Source organism: Hippocampus zosterae, chromosome 15, assembly GCF_025434085.1.
Source record: "Hippocampus zosterae strain Florida chromosome 15, ASM2543408v3, whole genome shotgun sequence".
Classification (NCBI taxonomy): Eukaryota; Metazoa; Chordata; class Actinopteri; order Syngnathiformes; family Syngnathidae; genus Hippocampus; species Hippocampus zosterae.
Genome location: NC_067465.1, coordinates 1,828,131 through 1,852,070, shown reverse-complemented (window position 1 = coordinate 1,852,070; position 23,940 = coordinate 1,828,131). Strand labels below are relative to the sequence as shown.

General features: G+C 44.8%; 1 long non-coding RNA gene across 1 annotated transcript; it reads right to left on the bottom strand.

Moving 5' to 3' along the window:
- Window positions 1–2,039: 2,039 nt before the first annotated feature.
- On the bottom strand, window positions 2,040–22,317 carry LOC127615901 (uncharacterized). Its single transcript, XR_007966983.1, has 4 exons — window positions 22,085–22,317; window positions 19,901–19,988; window positions 9,736–10,473; window positions 2,040–2,387 (listed from the first exon to the last, which is right to left on the bottom strand). It is a non-coding gene; the product is annotated as an uncharacterized LOC127615901 (long non-coding RNA).
- Window positions 22,318–23,940: the final 1,623 nt, after the last annotated feature.

The following is a 23,940-nucleotide window of genomic DNA, read 5'->3' as shown; positions in this document are numbered from 1 at the left end:
GGTTAGCGGAGGCCTCTGCGTGATTGTCATTCTTCAGTCCAGTTTTTCTACCTCGGTTTTGTAAGCCTGATAACCCACTAACAGGCTCTGGCTGCGTGGTACAAACATGTGTATCCTTTCATGCAGGTGTGTTGTCGGGGATCTGTAAATGTCTAACAGTTGAAACATCTCCTCGGGCATCCACAGCAATCACGGCCTGTCATGTTTGCATCCTCTCCGCATTGTCTCGTGACAATTTCGTTTTGTCCACAGTGGCCTGAAACGGGGCTGCCGTGGCTGGCGAGAACATAGTGTAAATGTAGCTTGTGGTGCCATTAAAATAAAAATATATATAAATCAGTATTTATGCTGATTTCATTTGGGGGGCTATGAGGGCATTTTTAATAGACTCGGTGGAATACTAAAACATGAAAATCCTGACAATTTGAGTGATGAACCATTTTAATGTTCCGATATCCATAATCGTAACACAGTTTTCATACCTCCATGGGCAGAGTATTGTTTCAAGTGCAGTGTTTGTTCAAAAAAACACTTTAAGTTCCATTGATTTGTGCCATCTGAGTGTGTGTACTGTATAATGCGTAACCTCATCTGCACACTGCATTCAAATTGACTCAACTTCTCTGTATGACTGTTTTAAAATGTCAAATAAAACGAGTACGCACTCTTGGAATGTCTCCTCTTTCATTGTCGCGGCCCATATCATATCTCATCTCACCTTCATATATGGAGCACTTTAAAAATGAAAAATGGACTTTTATTTGTTTCCATATCGTTGGGTCTCTGGAGTTCTGCCTATCCTTCCATGTTTGACACCGATCATAGTATCACTCAGCAGCACCCACTCGTGACACAAGACCGTTACCTTAGGGTGACGCCCAAATGAATTGCACACGCATTTTCAAGATATCCTTTATTCGTCCCACACTGGGGAAATTTACAGCCTCTAGCAGCAAGAATGTATGTAGAAAGAGAAAAAAACAAACATCTTTCAATTAAATGCAATATGAACACAAAATGGATAAATCGCAGTACTATTTACAATTTTCCTTCACATCATTTAATTATTATTATTATGATTGTTATGGATCATAGAAGAGCAGGTCCTGAGGAGCCGGGAACTGATCTTGTCCGGACCTGCTGCCTTCCTCACATTCATCTTCCTCATTCAAATTCAAATCCAGGTTTCGTTTTCTGCTTTCCCTGACAATTCTTTTTTAAATTTCTTTACATTAAATTTTGTTTGTGTGGAAGTACGACACATTATTTAGTCCCTTAATAATCCAGGTAAGGCACTTGCGAGCTGATTGTCATTTGCTTTGCCAACCGAAAAAAAGACGTATTTACAAAATATTTATCGAAGGAATATATATACTTTATATGGAGCATGGGATGATTTAGTGGGAAAACTAAAATAAAGACTGACGCTTGGTAACTGCGAAAGATATCCACTAGAGGGCCCTCCAATCTCGGAAATGTATTTATGATGTGCAATTCCAAAAGCGGGCGCTAGATGGTAGGGTAAGCACAGTGCTTCGTCCCTGTACGCGAACGCAAGCCGCCTCGTATTTGTTGGTGTGACGCATGAACTTGAACTTTGAGCGTGAACGCATCACAGGAGCGCAAAGATGAAAACTAGGATTACAGTAAAGGTGCAAAATTAACCTCTGAATGAGATGATACGTGTTATTTTAACTACCACGTATTTTATCTATTTGGGGCCTTTTGGTCACTTTTTCAGGATCTTATTTCCGACTATATTTACAGTACAAAACATGTATACAAAGATTTGAAATAAATGCATATTGTGGATCTTATCGTATTTCTGACTGACAAATATTTATTTTCCTATGCACCCCCCGCCCCCATGGTAAAAAAAACGACAATTCATTCCAATTAATTCTATTAACTCGGATACATCACTGCTTAATGTCAGAATTTTGATTGCCGTGTATCTACTGTGTATATTTGGAAAGAATTTGTGGAATTTGCATTATTTTGAATGTGAGCTCTGAGGAAATTCACTGCAGCGTAATGGCCAACTCCAAAATGATTTTTATTGACAAGACTCGTAGATTTATACAGGTGGTAAACATGGCATGTTTTCATTGAAAATCAATAAAGTACAGTACATTCTTTGACACAAAGTCAATGAAGTGAAAGTAGTCGGTCACCATTCAATAGAAAAAAAATAAATACAACATTGACACTTATAACATTTTATTTGCCGTAAAAACAGTGCAAGACGCACCTAGATTATTTGCAGTGCATTTTAAAATGTACACACAACACAGACATTTATGTTATTTTATTCAAAACAGCAGGATAACACTGTAATGCAGCCACAGCCTTAACTAGTAAGCCTTGTTGTTTTCCGGTATCACGTCCTGAAAAAAAAAAACAGAGACAAAGTGGACATGAGTGAGGCATGGAAAAAAATTGTGATTACCGAGACGGTTTTCAAAATGAAATTGTGTGTGAGGGGAGTATGCATGCATGCATGTGTGTGTCCCATCACAGCACTTTGGGACTAATAACACCAGGAAAGAAAATCCAGTATTTGCATCATGCTGACTCACAGAAGGGACTCCCCCTTGTCATGACCAGCAATGTCTGACTTTGAGTCCACGCCACGCCACTCTTGAGCCTCAAGTGTGGACTGCCAAGAAGTCACCCGAGAGTTGTCCAACGACACCCGAGGGAAATGACACACCCACCCGCATCCCAGACACGGTCATAGTCTGCTTTGGCACCCGTCACTGCTAGCCAAGAAGCCTTTTATAGTTCAGAGTTACGTTGTGTAATAAAAATCAATATTTTTCATGGAGATTCACACGACGGGGAGTGAGGAATAGGATTCATGTAGTTATGTTCGAATACAGTCTCTGGATAGGTGCAACGCTTCAGACACGGAGCAATTATGAGAGGCCGGAGGGTCTCTCCAGAACTCTTCTACTGCCCACGCTGTCCCCACCGAATGTTTAATGTATGCACTATTGTCGCACGCAGATAGCCGCTTGCAGACAGTGAAACATTGATGGCCGGCCTGAACATTGGGTACACCTGCAGATGCATTCGCGGCCATCAAATAATAATAATAATGTGCACGCAACATACCAATTTGTGGGCAGGAAGGAGGCTGTAGGTGCTCACAAAATACAATTTGGTGGCCGTTAAACCGGAAAAGTGTGCACATGAAATACTCATTTGTGACCGCACTGCATACCTCAATATTATATAACGTGCACAAAATTCTTCTTCGTGACTGTGAAGTAGGTAAACTATGCACACCAAATGCTAATTTATGGCCGCAAAATACTGTACGGATCAATTATTGTACACAAATGAGTATGTCCAAGGCAAGTGATGCCTATTTCGGAGCCTCAAAATAGTACTTTGTGTGTATGTGATAGCGATTTCGTGAGCTCCAAAGAGTATTTCGCGCATACATGATACCTACTTTTGTGATCTCATGAGTTTTCGCCGAGATGACGGTAAAATATCCCGAAGTTAATATCAATTACCGCCATCAATTACAATAGTTGCAATGCAGTGGTGTGGATCGTCACCGCATCATACCAAGACTTGATCCGAATATTTTCCTGCCTCACTTGTGTAGCTAAATAAGGTAACCGTAATATTAGGACCCCCCCCCAAAAAAGAAAAGAATACCTTGGAGTGCAATGCGCCGCAGTTCCACTTCATCCAAACTCTAAGCAACCCATACGGGACAAATTTACAAGGTGGCGAGAGTGAGATGCGTAAAGGTTAGATGGTGATGAGATAAAGTGATGGCGGGATGATGCTGCCGCTCGGAGGCGGCAAGAATAATGCCGGCGGAGGGGAAATGCGCACATGCTCGCACACACGCGTAGAAGGTCAGTAGAGGTGGATCCACTATTTACAAGCGTGACTTATTGAATATAATAACGTGTACAAAATCATCTTGTGTTGCTCTCGTTAAATCAACGTCCCTCCGACGGCGTTGGTCAAAAGCCGGCAGAATTTGTGTTTTTGAAAGGCGAAATATGTGATGCAGCTCTGATGATGATGTCATCGCAGGTGTCGCTCATGTGGCAGGAACGACACTGTGATCTGGAAAGTTTGCTCATTTCACGTAGGTGAGAGTTCAAATTATTCTTTGGTTTAGAGTTGAAATGGTTTTGGAATTGGCACTGATTCTTTTCTCTTTACACACACACACACACGGACAATTTTTTTTTTTTTACTGACATTGTGTGCGTGTGACAAAGACGTCTCGGCGGCCCCTCATTATAAATACATGTCATTGGATCACAGCTCGTGTGAATCCCCGAGTCTGCTGCGCTCTAAGTGGCCGTGACTGAGCCCTGAATGGGTGGCCGAGTGACAGCTACACCAAAAGAGCCAACAGCGTGTGTGTGTGTGTGTGAAGGGAATGCCGTGCCCCCCCCCCCCCTCCAAGATGCGTCCAGCCTATGGGAATGAAATCTTCCCACCAGGACACGGTCGAGGTTTGGCTACGTGTTATGCACACATATGCAGACACTTTATTAGGTACAGTGTCGTCCCCCCCCCCCCCCCCCACTATATTGCAGGTCATCAGTCGATAAATCGTTTTTTGATGTGTTTTTACAATACGCAGTCCAAATGTAGCGAAGCGCGCCTTCGTAGTAGTGACACGTCATACCGCAGACATCCGTCGAGTGACAAAGAGTCCCTCCAAGGCAACAACCTTCAGGCTTCTGCTAGAAATAGTCGTCGTTCCTGACAAAGCAGAGAAAATATATGCCCCCGAGTGTTTGTCTAAGCGTTGCTGCTCCGTGTGTGACGAGAGACGAGAAAAGAATATCAATGCTAATTTCCCGTTGGTCTGTCTAAGATGTTACACATTAATAGTTAGCGTTAAGCTAGCTGACTTTTGTTCGGTAGTTGAACGTGATTAGCCGTTTTGCTCAGCTTTTATGTTTTATGTCTCAGCTTTACAGTTGACCTCAACCAGGTGAGACACATCAACAGCTTGAAGCATGCAGCAGAATTGTGCGGGCAAGACAATGAGAACTTATTTTTTTGGGGGGGGGGGGAAAGTGTAACCTCACGGTGGCTTGTGGCATTCGACCAAGTGGAAGACTGAAACGATGGGTCGCGTACGCGCGAAAGAAATGTGGGGCCAAAAAGTTTCTTGCTACCTCAACAACAAAGTCGAGGCGGTTCACATAGACGGCTGGTTGCGCCCGCGTGCTTTTTGCGAGTTCAAAGAGCTGGCGCTATCTCATTTTGCAGGCAAAAAGTGCCTCGCTCCCAGTGGAACGGCAAACCAGGCCGCGCTATCGTTAGCTGCTTCGCCGTCAGCTTCCCTCCTTCATTCCCGTATTTGAGTCAAAGATTGCATCTCACTCATCATTCGCTTCGATTGACTCTTTCGGATCGGTATCCATTGAACAATGTGGATTTTGCAGGGGTGTGTAATTGTACTACATCATGCTAAGCACTTTTGTCATAGTTTACTTCCTCGGGAGATACAGCATTAAGTGTCATTTGTGTTGACACTAATGCTAACAACCGCAAATAGACAAAAAAAATCGATTTTACAGTGAAGTGGCGAGTGGATGCCCCTTTATTGATTGGATTCATAGGTTGAAAGTTCCGATGACATATACGCGTCATATCGACTGCGTGTGATAGGCATGATTAAAATCAAGGAGCGCCACGGGAATATACAGCTCTGACGGTGACGCGGCAATGCTACGCTGCATGGAATGGGCGGTTTTGGAAAAAGATCTGAGCCTACACCCCCCCAACTCCAAAACACAATGAGGAAAAATGTGAAATGAAGAATAATAGAAAGCCTGCGAGGGGAAAACGAGAGAATGAGGGACAAAGAGAGAGAAAAAAAGTGTCAATGCCGAGTCTCCTTTAGGCATGAGTGAGAAACAATGAGGCCCCCGTGGTGTGCGAATGGTCGAGGGAAACACGGATACAAACACGCCAGCACACACACACACACACACGCACACGCACTCCACGGAGGCCCGAGCCGTGCCAGTGAGACAGGTCTATGGGTCTATTGAGGGAGCCGCCCCCCCCCCCCCCTTTTTCTGCGGAGCTAATGAAGCCTGTGGCCACAAGCATAAAGAGAGCACAGAGGTATAGGCCGTGCGCTTCTTCATCTATTCACTCGCTTCCTTCCTCGGGTACCCGGCGCGCTCAAAATGAGCAAAGGAAGCCGTACGTGCGTACAAATTTGTACGGAGCAACATCGTCTCTCCATTTTGTAAAACACTCGGCGATGTCAAAATACGTCAGTGTTCCTCCTCAGTTGGGACTTGAATAGAATTATTAATGTTGTTGTTATTTTACAATGCTACTTGTGTGTACATGTACAGTATATACAGGCAAAGAGAAACCAACTGTACTCCCCTCGCACCCCCCCCCCCCAAAAAGAAAAAAAATAAAAAATTAAAAGGAAGAATGTGCTCCAATCAATTTTACATTTGCAGTCACTTTTAAGGCTTTTCGTTTTCACCTATTTAACACTTCCTGACCCTAAAAATTTGATCTCACACTTCCGATAAAAGGAATATCGAATTTGAAACGGTGGATTAGCAAAAAAAAAAAGTCCACTCACTGCTGTTTAAATGTCAGGATTTTGTGATATAAAAAATGAGACTAGTGTTCAGAATGAAGCGATGCCATTTAACAGGGAAATCAGCAGCCACCTGCCACCGTCTCTGATGAACCCCAAATGAAGTTTTGATGTTCTAGTCGACTTTTCCTGACATTTTGCTGTTGTTTCCTGGCAGATGCGGGAATGTTTTAAGCTAACACTCGCCGCTATTTCAAAATTTTCCGAATTCTCTCTACCTTGTTGAAGAGCCCGGTTCAAGTTGAAGAAAGCATCGCTGCATTGAAGGCAACGTAATTTATATATATTTTTTAAACTGCACTGCATTGCATTATGTGATATTTTTTTTTGAAGATTAAACATCAGGGCGGATTATATTGAACCATGTAAATGTAATCTTTTAGCGCTGTATTTTATTTATTTTTTCACTTTTGTGAGCAATGCATTTTGATGAAAGCATAATTTAAGTAGTTGCTTTGATCATTTTTAATTTTCATGTTTCATTTTATATATATATATATATATATATATAATATATATGATTATATTATATGTATTCTAAATATAGGTATATATATATTTATATTTAAAAAAAAAAAAATATATATATATATATATATATATATAAAATGATATGAATTATCCCCCCCCCCCAGTTGTGGTGACGCGAGACCTCCGTCTGACCCCGTGCATGTCAAACATGCCAACGTGACTCCTCAAGTCTACATCCGTCCCACGGATCAGCCAGATCGGACGAGCAATAGACGGCGCTGCGTATCGAGCGGGGGGGGGGGGGCGGCCATTTCATTAGCATAACTCGAGGCCCAGACGACAAGCAAACAACCAGACAAACTCTTCAACTGGCCTTGACCTTTGAACTCTAGGCTCCGCATTCACCTGCTACAAAAGCAGTCTGGCGGCATTTCCCACGCTCTGCACATTCCCAGTCCGTCGCAGGTTCAACATTTAGCCCGGACACAATGGGAGTCTACCAATTTGGAGTGTTCACCAAATGCGGAGTAAGTCGTGGTTATGCCCAAAAAGTCTCTTCGGTCAGTCGTTTCAGCGGGCATTCCAGTCAAACTAGACTGCTTTCATTTGTTTTTCCGTGAACTCTACAAAAAAAATCAAAAAATCCCTGATTCCATTTCCATGTTGGTGCACACGAAGGGTAAACTGGCGACAGCCTTTTTCACTTCCTGATCGTTTGCAATTGGTCAGAAGCAAGAGCTCATTGGACGAATCCCAAGTGATGCGGCCAGCCTGAACCTCGCAGGAGTGTTATATTGAGGCGTGTGGCACCAGAGCATCTTCCTCGTCTCTCGCTTGGATGGGGAAAGAAGATATAGAAATAAATCTCTGGTGCCTTGCAGCATATGGACGCCCTTTGCCGCTTGATGCAAATGAGCAAGATGCAGACGCATGTTCGCAAACGCAGACAAACGCCCCCCCCCCTCCGCCCCCTCCATAACCGAGCCTCTCATTAATGGTCTACTAAAGCCAGACACCCCCCCACCCCCTCTCCACCCTCCTCCTCAAATAATAACCTCTCCACCGAGCACCCCCCCACTCCAGTCTACTCTCTCTCCAACCAGACATGCACCCCAAAATGCAAACCCCCCCACCACCCCCTCCTCTTGCTCTTTCCTGCCACCAGCCATGTGATTCGCGTGACCGCCATTTTGCCTCAAAACTGTATCGCACAGCAGCTGCCTCGATGGGCAAATGCAAATAAGGGGCCGACACCCGTCGTGTGAATTAATGAGCCTGGAAATACCAATCGGCCAATCCGGCGCCGACATTTTATCAGTCATCGCCGCATTCTAGCCTGCAATTTAACTTCCTGGGATGCTTCCAAGCTACAAATTCTCCCCGATATATACATTTCCACTCGCAAGCCCAGTCCCAACCACCCCCCACCCCTCCCACATGCAAAAAAAAACAACCACCTCACGATGCGTTCGCTGTCATAGTAACCAGACAACCACGTGCATGAAAACGAGTCTTTTGTGGGCTGCGTGTCTGGAGTTCGTTGAAGCCCACCTAAATTACAATGCGTGCTCATCTGAGCGTAAATTGGTCAATGTTTTATTTTTTTTCACAAATCTATCCAAGGTTCGTTCGTGGGTGTTATATTGACTCGTCTAATGTGTTGAAAATGGATCGCTCACTTTGATAATACAATGTGAATGATTGAACAAATATGCGTTTTTTGGGGTATCCTGAAAAGTGATGATTTGGGAAATACGAGGATTGTACCCGACGTCAGAAATTTATTTTATTCTCGCAGAGCTGTGTGTGTGTCTGTGTGCGTGCGCATGCCAATGGACATGAGAACTGTCTGCTTTAAAAAGGAAAACGCTTAATCTTTCCTACTGTCCCATTTGCATGCAAACGCGCACACCATATGGCACAGTAGGGCCGCCGCAGCCTTAATCTCACGTTAACCAAAAAGCTACAAAAACGACACAGATTAAAACAAACACTAACTGCCGTGATTACGCCTTGAAGGAAAAAAAACGAAAAAAAAAACACCTGCGTCCTCCTTGTTGTCGTCGCAAATTCATCGCAATTAGCGGCAGCGGCCAGTAACAATTTGGAGGGTTATGCAAATGCAATTAGCGTCACATTTGTATCCGACAACGACTAAAGCCTCACGCAGATGGCAGAGCGCCGAGACGCTGTCGCCATCTTTGGCAGAGGGAAAGTCGGGCGGCCATTTTGTCTGAAGCTGTGCCCATCTGGGTGGCTCTGGGTCGGGGGTGGGGAGCGAGAAAACACACACAAAATCCCTATACGGCGATGCAGTGATGACGAAGGCAGCTATTTCAAAACTAATTCAGACATAAAACAATTCTTTGTTTTATGGATACATTACAAATATCGAGTGTGTACTGGAGTTTATGCATAATCTAAAGTTGAAGAGTGGAAACAAAGAAAGCCATTAGTATTATTTCATAATTGTAATCGGATAAGCTCTGCTGATTATGGAATCGGACTTACTAGATTCTCAATATCTGTCAGCCCCAGTGAGAATAGTAAGGAGGCCTAGAACGGAACCCTGGGGGACAACTTGGGATGTAATATGCTATTGCAGTGTTGTTCAGAGTGACATGCTAAAATGTACTTACCACTGGAATGAGAGGAAGTTACAGCATCTCTGTGGTCGCCCGCTTTACTGTTTCAGTCCATTTTGTGGTATTGAACAACACATTTTGGAGAGGCGGAAAAAAAACATATCTCTGGTTTGAACACATATTCGCTCACAATTGTGATAGCAAACCAAGAGCGGAGTGGAAAAAAAAAATATCAGTCTTTCGGTCAAATGGTTGCAAAAATCGACAGCCGGGGATGGAAATATGTCAAAAGTCCCATTGTGGTTTTGAAAGAAGCTGGGGAAGATGTCAGTCGTTTGCAAGGGCAAAAAGATGAAGAAAAAAAAAACACGTTCCCTCTTGGCAGTGCTTCAGCATTCCCTGCATTGGAATCATTTGGGTTGGGGTTGTAGAGGGGCAGAAATCCCCCTCAGCAAAACCACACACAGCCAAGTGGTCCGGTCCAGCTGAGAGAGGGGACGCACGGGCCCCGCAGGCCACGGCGAAGCGGAGGAAACCCTACTTCGAGGCGAGCATGCTTCATATTGATTTCTCCCGCAGAGGTGCTTTTTAGCCTTCAGGGACCTTCTTCATCCTTCCCAGCCCACTCACGAGCTTCCTGCTCAGGCTTCACGGGGCTGAGCTGGACCCCTGGATGGAGGTTGCGGGCCACAGAAGGAAAGAAGCGAGAGCCCATGGCAATGATGATGAGCTGCGCTGGGGTCATCTTACACGCATTCATCCAGCCTTGCAACCACCCACCCGTGTTTCCATCTGGAAAAAAAAAAAAGGAGTGTTTTACAAAACCTCACCTTTGGCATTCGGCATCCCTGCGTTCAATGCAAATGCAAATGCAAACAGTAAGACTTTGATTAAAAATATGTGGGAAGAAAACAGCAACTTGCTCTTTTGTAACCCGCCCCAAGGCGCCCACCGCTGCACGCAAACAAATAAAAATGAGCTCTGGGTGCTCTTTGAAATGCACTCTGCTCATAGTGGAGACGTTGACAATAGAATAGCAGAATAGAATCACATACAACTTGTTGCGGAAACCATACAGCAATAAATCTGTCGAGCGGCTTTACATTTAGCGGCACATTATATTACTTAAAGCATTTTAAAACACATATTCATGAATTATGTTCAGTATTTAGAAAGAGAATCTCTGTCATCACTTAACATTTAGCTATTTTCGTTTCGCTGTAAGTTAGCCAGCTAGCAAACGCGCACCTATTTAGCTTTAAAGCTATTTGAGCGATCAGCTATGAATTCTTGGTCAATAAAATGTCACATGATGGAAATGAACCAATCGAAACACTCTTCTAAATCATTTTGCGATGATGGTACAATGGTCATCTTTTATGACTGTTCTTTTCTCTGGACAACAAATTTGCTGCGAGCGACGTCTCGGCGCAGCCCACCTCCGCATCCTCGTTTTGGTCAGAACATGCAGCGAGCATCGCCATTCAGCTCAGTGTGCCGTCATCTCGGAAAATTAATAGCACAATGAAGGTGGTGAGATAAAGGGGACGGCGTTGCGATAGGGTGTTGGCCAATTTGGTTTGGCTGTTATGCGCTTTCAAAAATAAAAGTGTGGGGGGGGGGGGCAGCCGCAGTCGCCTCTTACTGGCCTTGGCCCAGGGAGTGACGTGGGGTGAAGCTTTGGACACAATGCTCCCATTGAGCGGGTGCGCACATGGGTGTTAACTCCCCATTCCTTCACGCACAATAGCCCCCCCCCCACCCCCGGCCCCCCTCACCCCAACACACACACACATTAGAGCTGGGGTAAGGGACAATGTTGGTTCAGGGCAGCCTTCCTCCGCCTTGCGAGAAAGAATGGAGATACATCAAGTTGGGAGAAAGCGGGGCCGGGGGGGGGGGGGGGGAGTACGTCGTGGATTGGCAGCGCCGTGACCCCGTGGCCTTGGACTTGACAAACAAAACCGAGATGTGTCCACAAACACAATTGCACGTTGGCCTTGAATAATTACATGCTTCCACAAGTTGACAAAGGTTGTGTCGACTATTCTAACGCTTAGATTACATTACAGGCGGTTAAGGCGCAACATTTGTCGCCGTTGTTTTTCATATTCATGTCGTCACCAGCAATCAAAATTTGAGCTGAACGATTTTTGAAAAAGAATCTAATGATTGTATGCATTGTGATTTTCTTTATTTATTTTTTTTACAAGGAATCTGTATCACATATTTTGGTTTGGCAGATGAGGCTTACTCCAAAATAAAGGTAGAATAACCATCAAATATTAAATAAAAACGATTTATTTACCGCAAATGGAGTTGTGGACTCACGGAACATTTTAACCTGTCGTCTTTTTAGTGTTCACTGACAACTTCGTTCATTCTTATCCAACAAGTGCGGTGCGAACATAAGTCAGTATGTCACGAATCAGGTTACAACAACAAATTATCGAATTAAATTAAACGAAATTAATAAATAATTTATAAAACAATGCAAAATGTCATGGACGAGCTAACAAAGTGAAATCGATGTATTATAACTGATCATGGGCGGCCCGGTAGTCCAGTGGTTAGCACGTGGGCTTCACAGTGCAGAGGTACCGGGTTCGATTCCAGCTCCGGCCTCCCTGTGTGGAGTTTGCATGTTCTCCCCGGGCCTGCGTAGGTTTTCTCCGGGTGCTCCGGTTTCCTCCCACATTCCAAAAATATGCTTGGCAGGCTGATTGAACACTCTAAATTGTCCCTAGGTGTGAGCGTGAGTGCGAATGGTTGTTCGTCTCTGTGTGCCCTGCGATTGGCTGGCAACCGATTCAGGGTGTCCCCCGCCTACTGCCCGGAGACAGCTGGGATAGGCTCCAGCACCCCCCGCGACCCTAGTGAGGATCAAGCGGCTCGGAAGATGAATGAATGAATGAAAGAATAACTGATCATTGAAAAAAATAGTTCAGCAACACATGGAGATAGTCAACAGAACAATAATCATGGGCATATATTCTTTATCATCTGCGAAAAGAATCTGCAGGTTGACTGAGACGCTTGTCACTTGTGAAACTACTTCACTTGGCGTGTGTAGGGCAAATTATTCTGCCCCCCTGACGGCCGCTGGACCAAATGAATGGTATTTCCATTCATTTCAATGGGAAAAGATGATTCGAGATATAATATCAAGCGTTTGAAGTCACGAGCATGGTCACATGCACAAATGAAACTCTAAAGCAGGGGGTGTCCAAATTCGGTCCTTAAGGGCCACTACCCTGCATATTTGTCATTTCTCCCTCCTCTAACACACCTCATTCAAATGATCGCGACCGTTAATCAGGCTTCTGCAGAGCTCGCTAATGAGCTGATTATTTGGGCGCGTTGGAGAAGGAAAACATCTCAAATATGCCGGATAGTCACCCCCCGAGGAGCGGACGTGGACACCCCTGCTCTTAAAATCCCTCCACCACTGTACTAAAATACGGATTACAAGCGCAGACTGTCCGTTTGATGTACTTGAAACGACAAATGAGGACTTCATCCTCACTGTTTAAAACGCTTCGCGTTTGTAGCTGAGTGCAGGAATCACATCTGCCGCTGACTTTTTAAAACATCATGAAGCGCATCTCCAAAGACTATTTAACAACCTAATATGTGTGGGTGTGTGTGTTTGTGTGTGTGTATTAAGAACCCTATTTTAATGGACGCTTTTATTTCATATTCAAGACAGGTAAAGTCTCCCCTGGCAAAGGAAAGGTGCTAATGGAGACGGTGTATCTCCCTAAACTGTATAAAGAAAGCTATTTGTGTGGCTGGGAATAGTTAGCAAAAAAAAAAAAAATGGAGCTCATTGTGCTGATGTAAAAGACTACAAACGTACACTGGTGAGACAGAAGGAAAGAGCAACGAACCACTGCAAAATGAGGGGAGGAAAAAAACGATTTCATCACTGGTGTGGGGGGGCGGGGGGGATGGGGGGGGGGAGACTGGCAGACAGAGGAAATAGATTAGGAGGTTCATAAACGTGCGCTGGCAGAAGGGAATATCCAGGAAATGGAGTGAAAGAGGGAACAAGAGATTTTGTATGTGTGTGTGTGTGTGTGTGTGTGCGCGTGTGTGTGTGTGTGTAGAGGGCCGCTGTGAGAAGTGACAAATGATGTCTGTCTTTGCTTGTCCGTCTGCATCCTGAGTGACACTTTACCACCTTGGCGGCAGCGCGCGGGCGCAGCAGGCAGGCAGGCCGGCTTTCGCACTAGCGAGCCATCACTGCAACTTCCATCCATTCCCCCCCCCCCCCCCCCACTCGCTTCTTATCCGGGCTGCAACTCCGACTCTCATTTGCGTTGCAGCCACATCAAATCTTGTCCAAATAGTCGCCTCGCCTTTCTCGTGGTTCTTCCTCTCACCGTTGGTGATCGGCGGATGTTTCGAGATGGACTGAACGGATCAACATGGGGGGGGGGGGGGGCCTAGTAGCAATGTTATCCAAACTGGGCTTTCAAAAAAAGATGGAAAAGAAGCAATCGTTTATGGGGAATATATTACACGGGGTTTAAAGTAGCCCAAATTGCATGCAAGCAGTAACCCAGATCTGGCTCTCAAAGGGACCAAACCTTTGCTTGGTTATTTATACAGAGCACATTGGATTTTAAGGATTTTTTAAATCCTTAAAAATCCTTAAAAAAAGAAAAAAAAGAATACTAATTTTATTCACCACATTTTCCAAAGAAGCAACAATTTTCCCTGTCAGGACTTTACATTCCTCCTGTAAAGTCATTTGCTCAGGCAACATTTATAGAAAAATTAAGGACCAAAAAAATTCTAATGTAAAAGTTTAGTTTGTGATCCACACCCACAAAGTTTTTTTTTTTTTTTTTAGTCTGGTCCTCGCTAATAAGCAAACAAATGAAATGAAAAGCATAACCTGCCCAGCCGAGGCGAGTTATACCGTTTCATAAGTATCTCCCCAACTGTCTCTTGAAGATCTGAAACGCAACACGACCCCGTGAATATTTCCTCTCCATAAATGTTGCACAAGCAAGCCTCAAAGCTGCGACGCTCCTCTTCTCGTCCACGCGCAACGCGTTATTAGCATCTGCATTCCGGCCTTGCTCAAACACTTCTCGCTCTCTTCACGCGCGCCGCTTTTGAAAGGCGGCCCAAACAGCGGGACGCACACTCGGCTAACAAACCTCATTAAGGGTCCATACACGGCGGCCGTCTGCTAACACCGCGGCTGTCACGTATCTGCTCTCGACGCGCGTGACGTCCACAAAGCGTCCTTACAGAGCTAATTAGCAACCTTCCCCCCTCTTAATTTGAAACTCATCTGAATAGGAGGGAAAATGACAACCAGGAGGACGGATGGGGAAAAAGGCGGGAGACCAAAGTAACAAAAGATGAAGACGAGAGAGCCGCCGCGGAATTTAAAAAAAAAAAAACGGCGAGAACTCAATACGGTGACTGGCCTCGGTGTCGCGTTAGCTTCTTTGTGAGCGTCGCTCACACGGTGATTGGTGTGCCGCGTAGAGGGTTAGGAAAGGGAGGAACGGCCTCTCGGCGCCAAAAGAGCAGCTGCCGACATTTCTAAAAAGCTCCTCGAGAAGCTTTTTAAACGGGTGCGGAATAATGGAAAGAGCAAATCCTCCCTAAATGTGAGGCGGCTTAATACCTGCGTGATGTTTTTGACCTTCTTTGCTTTTGTGCAGGCTAATTGTTTTTCGGAGGAGCGCGGTATGGAAATGATGAGTGTTGTCTTCTGTTTAAAATGTCTTTCAGCTCCTCCCCTCGAAGAAAGACGGAAGGTCGGGGCGATCTGAAAAAGCGTTTGCCACAGAAAAGAGTCGTCCTCCTCGTTCATGTCTATTTTTCGTCCCCTTAACGATTTCCTCGCAATCGTCGTGGTTGACACTCCACTTAAGGTTTTCTCTGTACTTGATGCGAGTTTAAAAATATACATTTCTGACAAGCCTTTTGTTTTGCTCCTTCACTTAAAAACAGATACTTGCGGCGTCTTCTCTAGATTTGATCAAAATTGGCTGGTGACTTTGATGATGTCAAAAAGACGGGGAGGAGAGAGGTGGCTTGGGAGCTTAATGATTGAGATCCTGGGGACAGGAGCAATTTGGAGGAACGAGGATGATGCAGCAGATTCGGAGAAAGAGAATTTAGAAGGTTTTTCTCCCCCATTGTGTCAAGTTATGCAAACAAACAGGTTATTGCATATCATTGACGGTACAAATTCATTTTTACTCACACACATTCCAGAGTTTGTCCATTTTTAAAATTTTTTTTTGGTCTGTCAACTTGTACCAGAATCTTTTTTTACGCTTGCGGTGGAAGGTGAGTGTTGACAATCAACTGGTCACCAGTAGGCTCCCGTATGTCGTTGTCGTTAAAGGGGAAGCCAAGCCCCAAAAACGTTATCAACAATAAAATGTTCCATGCTTTCCAATTAGTCTAAACACAGTATTCGGGTGTATAGTTCATTTGTGGAATATGTTTTTAACCGTTTTTAGCCATTTTGTAGCTTGCTGTCAACTGAAAATGACATCACAGTTGTTCAGGTAACGACCAATCACAGCTCAGCTTGCTAACCTCACATGACCAAACTCAGAAAACAGGGGATTTTTTTTTCTTACGTCTGCATTTCTAAAGCTGGACTACTTATTTAAAAAAAAAACATTATATCACTGTCTCATCTCATTTTAACATTTTGTTCTGATTATCAAGGATTCTGCATCAACATTTTCACAGGACACACAAATGTAAAAATAAGGACCGCGCCGCATCGCTAGCTTGCTGCACGCTATTGTTTTTGGGGAGTCTTTGTTGAGTCCACAGACGAATTTTAAGTTCAAGTTGAAGTTATGACCTAATTGTTGTCTCGTCAGGCCATTGATGGGGAAAAAAAAAAAGAGAGCGCAAAGCATTGTGGGGGAATGGCAGGTGTCCCTATGTCACAGCGACCAGCTTGTTAATTTGCACAACTCGTCCACACACGCTCCCCCTGCGTGTGTGCACGAGTGTATATATCAGTGATGGGACTTGACCCTGGCGAGTTGCGGCAGTGTTTGCGCGTCTTGCTGGGCGTGGGAAAAAGACGGGAACCCTTTTCACAGCTGCTTCGGCTGAGGCCTAGACTGCTGGGGTGCCCCCCGCCTTACACCCCCTTACCCTTGTCTGACTGGACCCTCCAAATCCCCCCGCCTCCCCTCCCCACCTTCAATCCTATTCACGCTGCGGCCTAGTGGCTTTCAAAAGCAACCCCCCCTGCGCTCCCCATCCCTTCCCCGGTCCTTCATAAATACGTCTTATTATTCAAGCCCTCGTTTGCATAGCGATTCTAAAGAGATCTCCACTTTGCTCGCGAGGCCTTTTCGGAGCAAATTTCAGTTTAGTCATCTCCTTGTGTTAATATTTGTCTAGAGCGCCGGGCGCACACTTTAAGGAGAATATCAGATATTTCTGCTTTGCTGCACAGAAAGTTGAGCGTTTCGCTCGTGTGTATTCCATCTGCCAGCGGCTATTGTACAGTAGCTCGCTCGCTCATACATGCGCACGTCGACACCCCCCCTCCGACCCCCCATTCTCTGCAATGCATTACTGCAGAGATTTATCTGCCGTCGGTCTGTATAATACGGAGGTTATAATTTACATCCACTTTAGAAAACAGCGGCGCGGGCCCGTTCCTTGCATATGCTAATCGCAAGCTTGGGAAAATCGGGGGCAACTCAAAGAACTCCATACGAAAATTTGAATAACTGAGCTTTCTATTGAGCGCCAAGGTTGTGGAACCATGAAGATTTGACCTTGGTGATAATATGTACTTTGTGTTTAATTCTTAATGCCGGGGTTGAAGAGAAGCTCCTAAGTGGGGGAGATGGAACGTCGTCTTGGGCAGGATTTTAGTTCAAATAAAGTACCGGCGGCATTTGGAAAGAAATAATCCACCCAAATGGACAAAATTGCTGATGCGTCGGCCAAATGCTTCGCCGTGGCTGAATTATGCATCGGCCGCGCACCTTTGTGCAAGCGTAGCTGACAATAACAAGGAGACGAGGGGAGGTTGTCGCGTCGAGGCATTAAGGACGAAAAGGACAGAGCCACCCAAACGCTCTTTCCGCATGAGCGGGTCCAAAACGTCGGCTTGAGCCCGACTCCCGTGCCTGCCTAACGGGATAAAGGAACCGCAGCAAAGATTACACGGCCACCTCCCCGCCACCTACCACACACTCTACCTGACAAATAGGATCATCGTGGTTAAAGGGATAAAACGCTGACCGCATGAGAATGAAAGAGGTGTGTGTGTGTGTGTGTGTGTGTGTGTGTGTGTGTGTGTGTGTGTGTGTGTGTGTGTGTGTGTGTGTGTGTGTGTGTGTGTTAGGTTGAGGAGGAGTATAAAAATGCTCATACTTGAAAGCAAAAACAAATGATGTACATACGCTCCTGTCATTGTTTTACGCGATGTACATGACCGTGCAAAATTCTCACTTTGCTATGAGACAATGCAAAATGTCTGCAGTTGTTTAGTGGGAGTGGTAGGGGGGGGGGTGCTCGTTGGGTTGCATAACACAGATGATAACTGCCTGTTCATGTGTGTAGTAAATATGAGCTCGCCGAAGGAGAACTAGGCAGACACTTGTCAAAGTGTTAAGTAAAGTCAAGTTAACAACACACGTTGTAGTAAATAATTCAACTGTCTGATGAATATTTTTTTAAATACAGACTGATTTACTGCTTGTAATTGTGGACAAAATTCACGGAGGGCCTCTTGAGGAGAGAAAAAAAATTGCAATTTGATTATTTTTCAAAATCAGCCCTAGTACACATACTGTAGTATTTGTGTTGGATGTGTGCCTTTAAGGCAGGGGTCCCCAACCGCCGGTACCGGTACCGGTCCTCGCGGCATTTGGTACCGGGCCGCACAATAAGAACTTACATTATTTCCGTCGTATTTATTTTGTAATACGAAAGATATTTTATTTTGAAGAATTACCGGATTCTCCGTTACATCCGGCTGTGTCACTTGACACATGTTAAACCACGCTTCTCCGTCACGTGACTGATTACGCTTAAAAACAAAACACCTGAGCTTGCTAAATGAGTAAAATAAACTGCTGGAGATCGCAAATGACGGCGGCCTCAAAAGTACGTTCGAGACAACAACTCTGGCGGCGTTCTGGATTCAAGTTATGGCTGAACACTCTGAGATCGCCACAATAGCACTGTTGCCATTTCGGACATGCTACCTGTGTGAGGCGGGGGTTTTGTGCAGCAACGGCTACTAAAACAAAATGACGAAATAGACTCGACATGAAGCACACGCTTCAGGTGTCATTGTCTCCTGTTACCCCGAGATGGGACCGCCCGCTTGCAGAAAATCAAGCTCGCCGTTCGCACTGATTCAGCATTGTGGTGAGTTGAGATTTTCATGCACTTTGAATGTGTGTTATATCGTATTTTGAAGGCATTAAGACAGAGTGTTGCGGCCAAATTGGACTCATGCACTTTGAATTTGTGTTGTGAAAATATTGTCCGACATAAACCGGTCAGTGGGGCAAAAAAAAGGTTGGGGACCCCAGCTTTAAGGGGTGTGTGACGTCACAAGCTGGCGTTGGGGATTGCCCGTTCTTCCAATGAGGACATAAAACAGCAGCTCCCTGCATTGCCAGTGTTTTTATTTGTTTTCCTGACTATTTTTGTCACCGCCATTAGTCACCAACCCCCCCCCCCCCCCCCGTGTTTTTGCACTCAACGCTCCATTCCCAAGCCATGCCCACCTATGACAGTCAGCTACCACCCCCCCCCCCCCACCTATTTAAGGCTCCCCTGATCATTCATTGCCAGATTGCCTGCAACCCATCAACACCAAACCTTTTTTGTGGCCTGCCAATCCTCTTTTCCCCCTGACCACTAGTTCTACCCTCGAACATCTGCCTGCCCCTGTGGTTGTTTCGTATTTTTCCCACAATGACAGCTAATTGTGAGTTTTTCCGACATGCTATCTGTGGATTATGGAGCATGATCTAATCCCGAATCAATGTAAAATGAAGGTACCACTCTAAAATACAGACGTGCAACTCAAGTACAGTATCAAGGCTCACATCAGTATCATGGCTCAAGAAACACACACACACACATCTAATCCTGTGGAAAAGCCTGGAGCATCTTTCCGTTTGACCTCCGGGTGCAAACTATAAAAGTGAGGCTCTAAATGACAGCTGAAGTGCACGTGTACCTGCAGGCTGACGGATGAGCTCCTTGTCATCACTGCTAGCCTTGTGGCTTCAGAAGCTAACTTCTGGGCTGATGTCTTTGGCATTCTCCTTTGAAAGAAAAACATAAAGAAAAACAATGTTGGCGCACAAGAAAGTTAAAAAAAAATGACGCTTGAAAAACAAAATGATAGAGACGCATTCGTTTCCTCATGTATGATAACCATATACTGTATGTTCCATTGTCTTGATACAACACACACACGATGAAACGAGGATAAAATTGAATCTTTGCTGCATCTGGGCACCTTCATCAGTTGCTAAGCTACAACAACAGACTAGTGCAAGATACAGCGTGTTCCATGTAAAACAATCACACGCATGCACACAGCCAGTCACACTTGGGCCAAGCTCTTGTCTAACGGTGCACATCAAATATTGTCAGTCATGGTCTAAATAGAGCATGCTGGGGGACTTCAGGGATATTCAGTCATCTCCCAGGCCTTGTGATTCCACACCAGGAATAGATCAAACGCCATGCGTTGTCCTATTTTCTTCTTTGCTGGCAAAAATAATCCACTCAATGTGAAGATGGTTCAAAAAGCAGATTGAGGATTGTTATGTAGCGTTGCAAATAAAGCCACGAGCAAAACCAGACTTTGTGCCGTGATTCACTTGTACATCATATTTTATAGACTTTTCTGAGGAAATTCTGTTGTGGTTCACAATATATCTTGCGGATCGTGAACATTAATTAAAATAATCATTATATATATATAATTGGAGTCCCTCAAGGGTCACCTTTAGGAACATTGCTAATGAGCATGGACGTAAACAATCTTCCAGAATCATGCAAAGTTGTTGGTCTCCGAAAGTTGCGGATGATATACGTATGCATAGAATCTATACCCATGGTAAAGCAGCCATGGCGGTCACGTGGGAGTTATTTGTGCATTTGGAGTTTATAGCTCGATGGCTGGAAATCTTATATTTAGTTATCGACACTTGATATCGATACTCAGACTAACACAGAAAAGAGTTTCATAGCCAAGTGACTCGGTCAGCAACATTCGTTTTTCATAGAGGATAAAGAATATATGCCTGTGAGTATCGTTATACTGTCTGTCTACGTGTGTTGTTGCACCGCTTATGTTCATGCCCATCACTTAAAGTGTTGTCACGACCTCGGTATCGATGCTTCTTCTGTGAGCCCCTCCGTTGTGTTAGGTTTTAAGCCGTTTGATTTGAGTAAATTCTTGTCAACTGGGAGTGGTAATAAATGGCTTGAATGAGGTATATTAAAGATGATGTTATTTTGTGATGAGGGCAAGTGAGTCAAAAGATTGCAAAGCATCCTGGCATAAACAAACATCTATGAAAGACGGAGGTTGCTGCGCTGCCAACATCACGTGTCCCCAAAACCGGCCAATCAGGCCGAGTCTTCTGACACCTTCTACGTCTTCCCACTCCTGATATTATTATTACACCTTAAACACCCATTCATGTGCTGACACGTGTCACGTCTCCCATAGGTGCGTGAACGCTTCCTTTTGTGTCTTAAAAGGCGAGATGATGAATGAATTGAGTTGAGTCTTGGACCGAAACACATGGACCGAGCCGTCAGCAAGTGTCAAGCACTCGGTCTTCTTTTCCCGAGCGAATATAATCACCATCCTCCTCATTTTCCTCGGTGGCGACTTGAGCATTCCCCTCGGCATCCAGCGTCCCCATGAGCAGATGCTGCCTTGAGCGAGTCCTCCGGTCCAGATAGCCGTCGTGGCTCGTGGGTGGGAGGGGGAGGGGGTCGTTGCGAGGTGTTCGGCTTCAGTTGGTACTTTCGGTTCTCTAGCTTTATGAAATTAAAACTCATACAGCTAGATAACCAAAGACACCAACTCGGAGCCCGTCGTCTCTCTTAAAGGGGCCGCCTCGCACCTCGCCTCCCAAAGCTGAGAGGGGAGAGCGCGTGGACGCGCGCGCACGCAGGCGCGAGGTGTATCATTATGCAGCTCTGCTTATATTGGAAATAATAGTGACTTATTGGAAAACGGGGGTCCTTTGTATGATAATAAACGCTTTGAATCTTGAATATTATTCCACAACGACATCCACGTCAGGGACAAAATAGGAAATATATCGCGATGGAGGAAAATGGCCTCACTCGCATCCTTTTAATGCAAGTAAAAAATACACAACGTCACACTTACTTGCACTCCAACATGACTACTCCCGCTCCTCCTCTTCAGTGAATCAGTGCGTCCCACCCCAAAAAATAGAAAATAAAAGCTCAAGTCCGCTTTTCAGCCCCCCCTCTCCCGAAAAGGTGCAAATTATGAAAAAAAAGAGATTTTTAAAAAAGTGTGCATGCAGCCATTGTAGGGGAACTCCAAGTGGTGTGCAGCTTCTTGCAGAGTGCGACTGACAAGTGCAAGAAGTGCACATGGTGAGCGCACACACGTTAACTCCGCCTCACACGGAGCAAGAAAGGAGGGAGGGAGGCATGGAGGGAGGAGGGCATGAGAGAGGGGGGGGGGGGGTGAGAGAGAGTAAGCGAGAGAGAAAGGCGGGAATCCAAAAACATTAACCGACATGTAAATAAATAACGGTGTTTAATTCGCACCCGGTTGCCAGTATCAATTCCTAGATGCGTTTTCAGTCTTGCTCATCTTTTTCTCTTCATTTTGTGGATTTGCTTGTTTATTATGTGTTAATTTCTTTATGTTAATACAAACATGCCGCTTATTAGCAAAATAGTGACTTGCAATAATGTACTGAGCAGATTTGAGAAAAATAAATCAGAATTTGATTTTCACTTTATTTTCATTGTTTAGCTTATTTGAATTCAAGGCTGCTTCATCCTATAAAATAATCATTGCCTCCAGAAAATCAACACCATTTTATTCTGGCGTACTAAATGACAACATAAATATTAGGCGCTAAAAAAAATGATAAACGCAACAACAAGAACATATTTTTGTTCTGTTCTCTTGTGGAGGTGCAATTCAAAATCGTTTCACCTGCTTGACAGTTTGACCTATTTTAGCAGCCTAAATCTATTTACCGAGTGTTTTTTTTTTTTAGTTTTTTCTCAAATGCCTGAAAGGTAAGGAATCCAATTAAATGTAAAATTTCATTTTGCCCGCTTGCTCATATCATTTCAAAGTGTAAAATGCTCCCGATGACATTATAAACCCTCAGAATCACTTTTCAACAATTTCTTGCAGGTAACTCATATGAATGAAAAAACATTTGCAGGCTATGGTTGCAAAACTGTTGTTAAAAATGGCAGCGAGCAGGTGCGTTTTGAGGTTGCGCTTGGTGGGATTAGAACCAAGAACATCGTGCAAGGGCACGTGCACACGCGCGCACACACACACACACACAACCTTATCGAGTGTGTGATATTAAGATGTGACTGATATTCGGGCTGCATGACGAGATGAGATGGCGCACAAGATAACTATCGCACGCGTATACGCACACACACACACACACACACACTAGCAGCAACTTGCAATATCTGCTCAAGTTGGAATCACGCGTGCGTGTCGTACTGAATATGTGCATGCGCGCGCGTGCGCGATGTGGAGATATTGTGAAGGTAAGCCAAAAAAAAGGGGTTGGGGGGTGGGGGGGAGGTATCCTCCTATTCCAGCAGGTTTCCAAACGAACCTTGCACCAGATAGCAGTTACATATACAGTATCTGATTACGGTACGTGGGCAATCTGTTATGTGACTCGACCCGGGTGGGTGTCGGGCCACGTGCAGCGGCCCAGTGCTCGTGCATCTTGAATCTTTCGGATTCCTCTCTGCATCATTTATAAGAAGATCCAATCGTCCGCGCGATGTGCAGGCAGGCCCCTCTCGGTCCATGCTGCATGTGTAAAATTCAATTTAGGCACTGAAAAAAAATGCGCGTGCACAATGGGGACAGTCGGATAATTCTACGCAAACCTAAACAAACACGATAATGGGGTTTAAAAAATATATATGGATGCATTTCACACACTCAAGTGTTCCTGAAGGATTTCCCCACAAACGTGTGACAAGGAAAATATACCC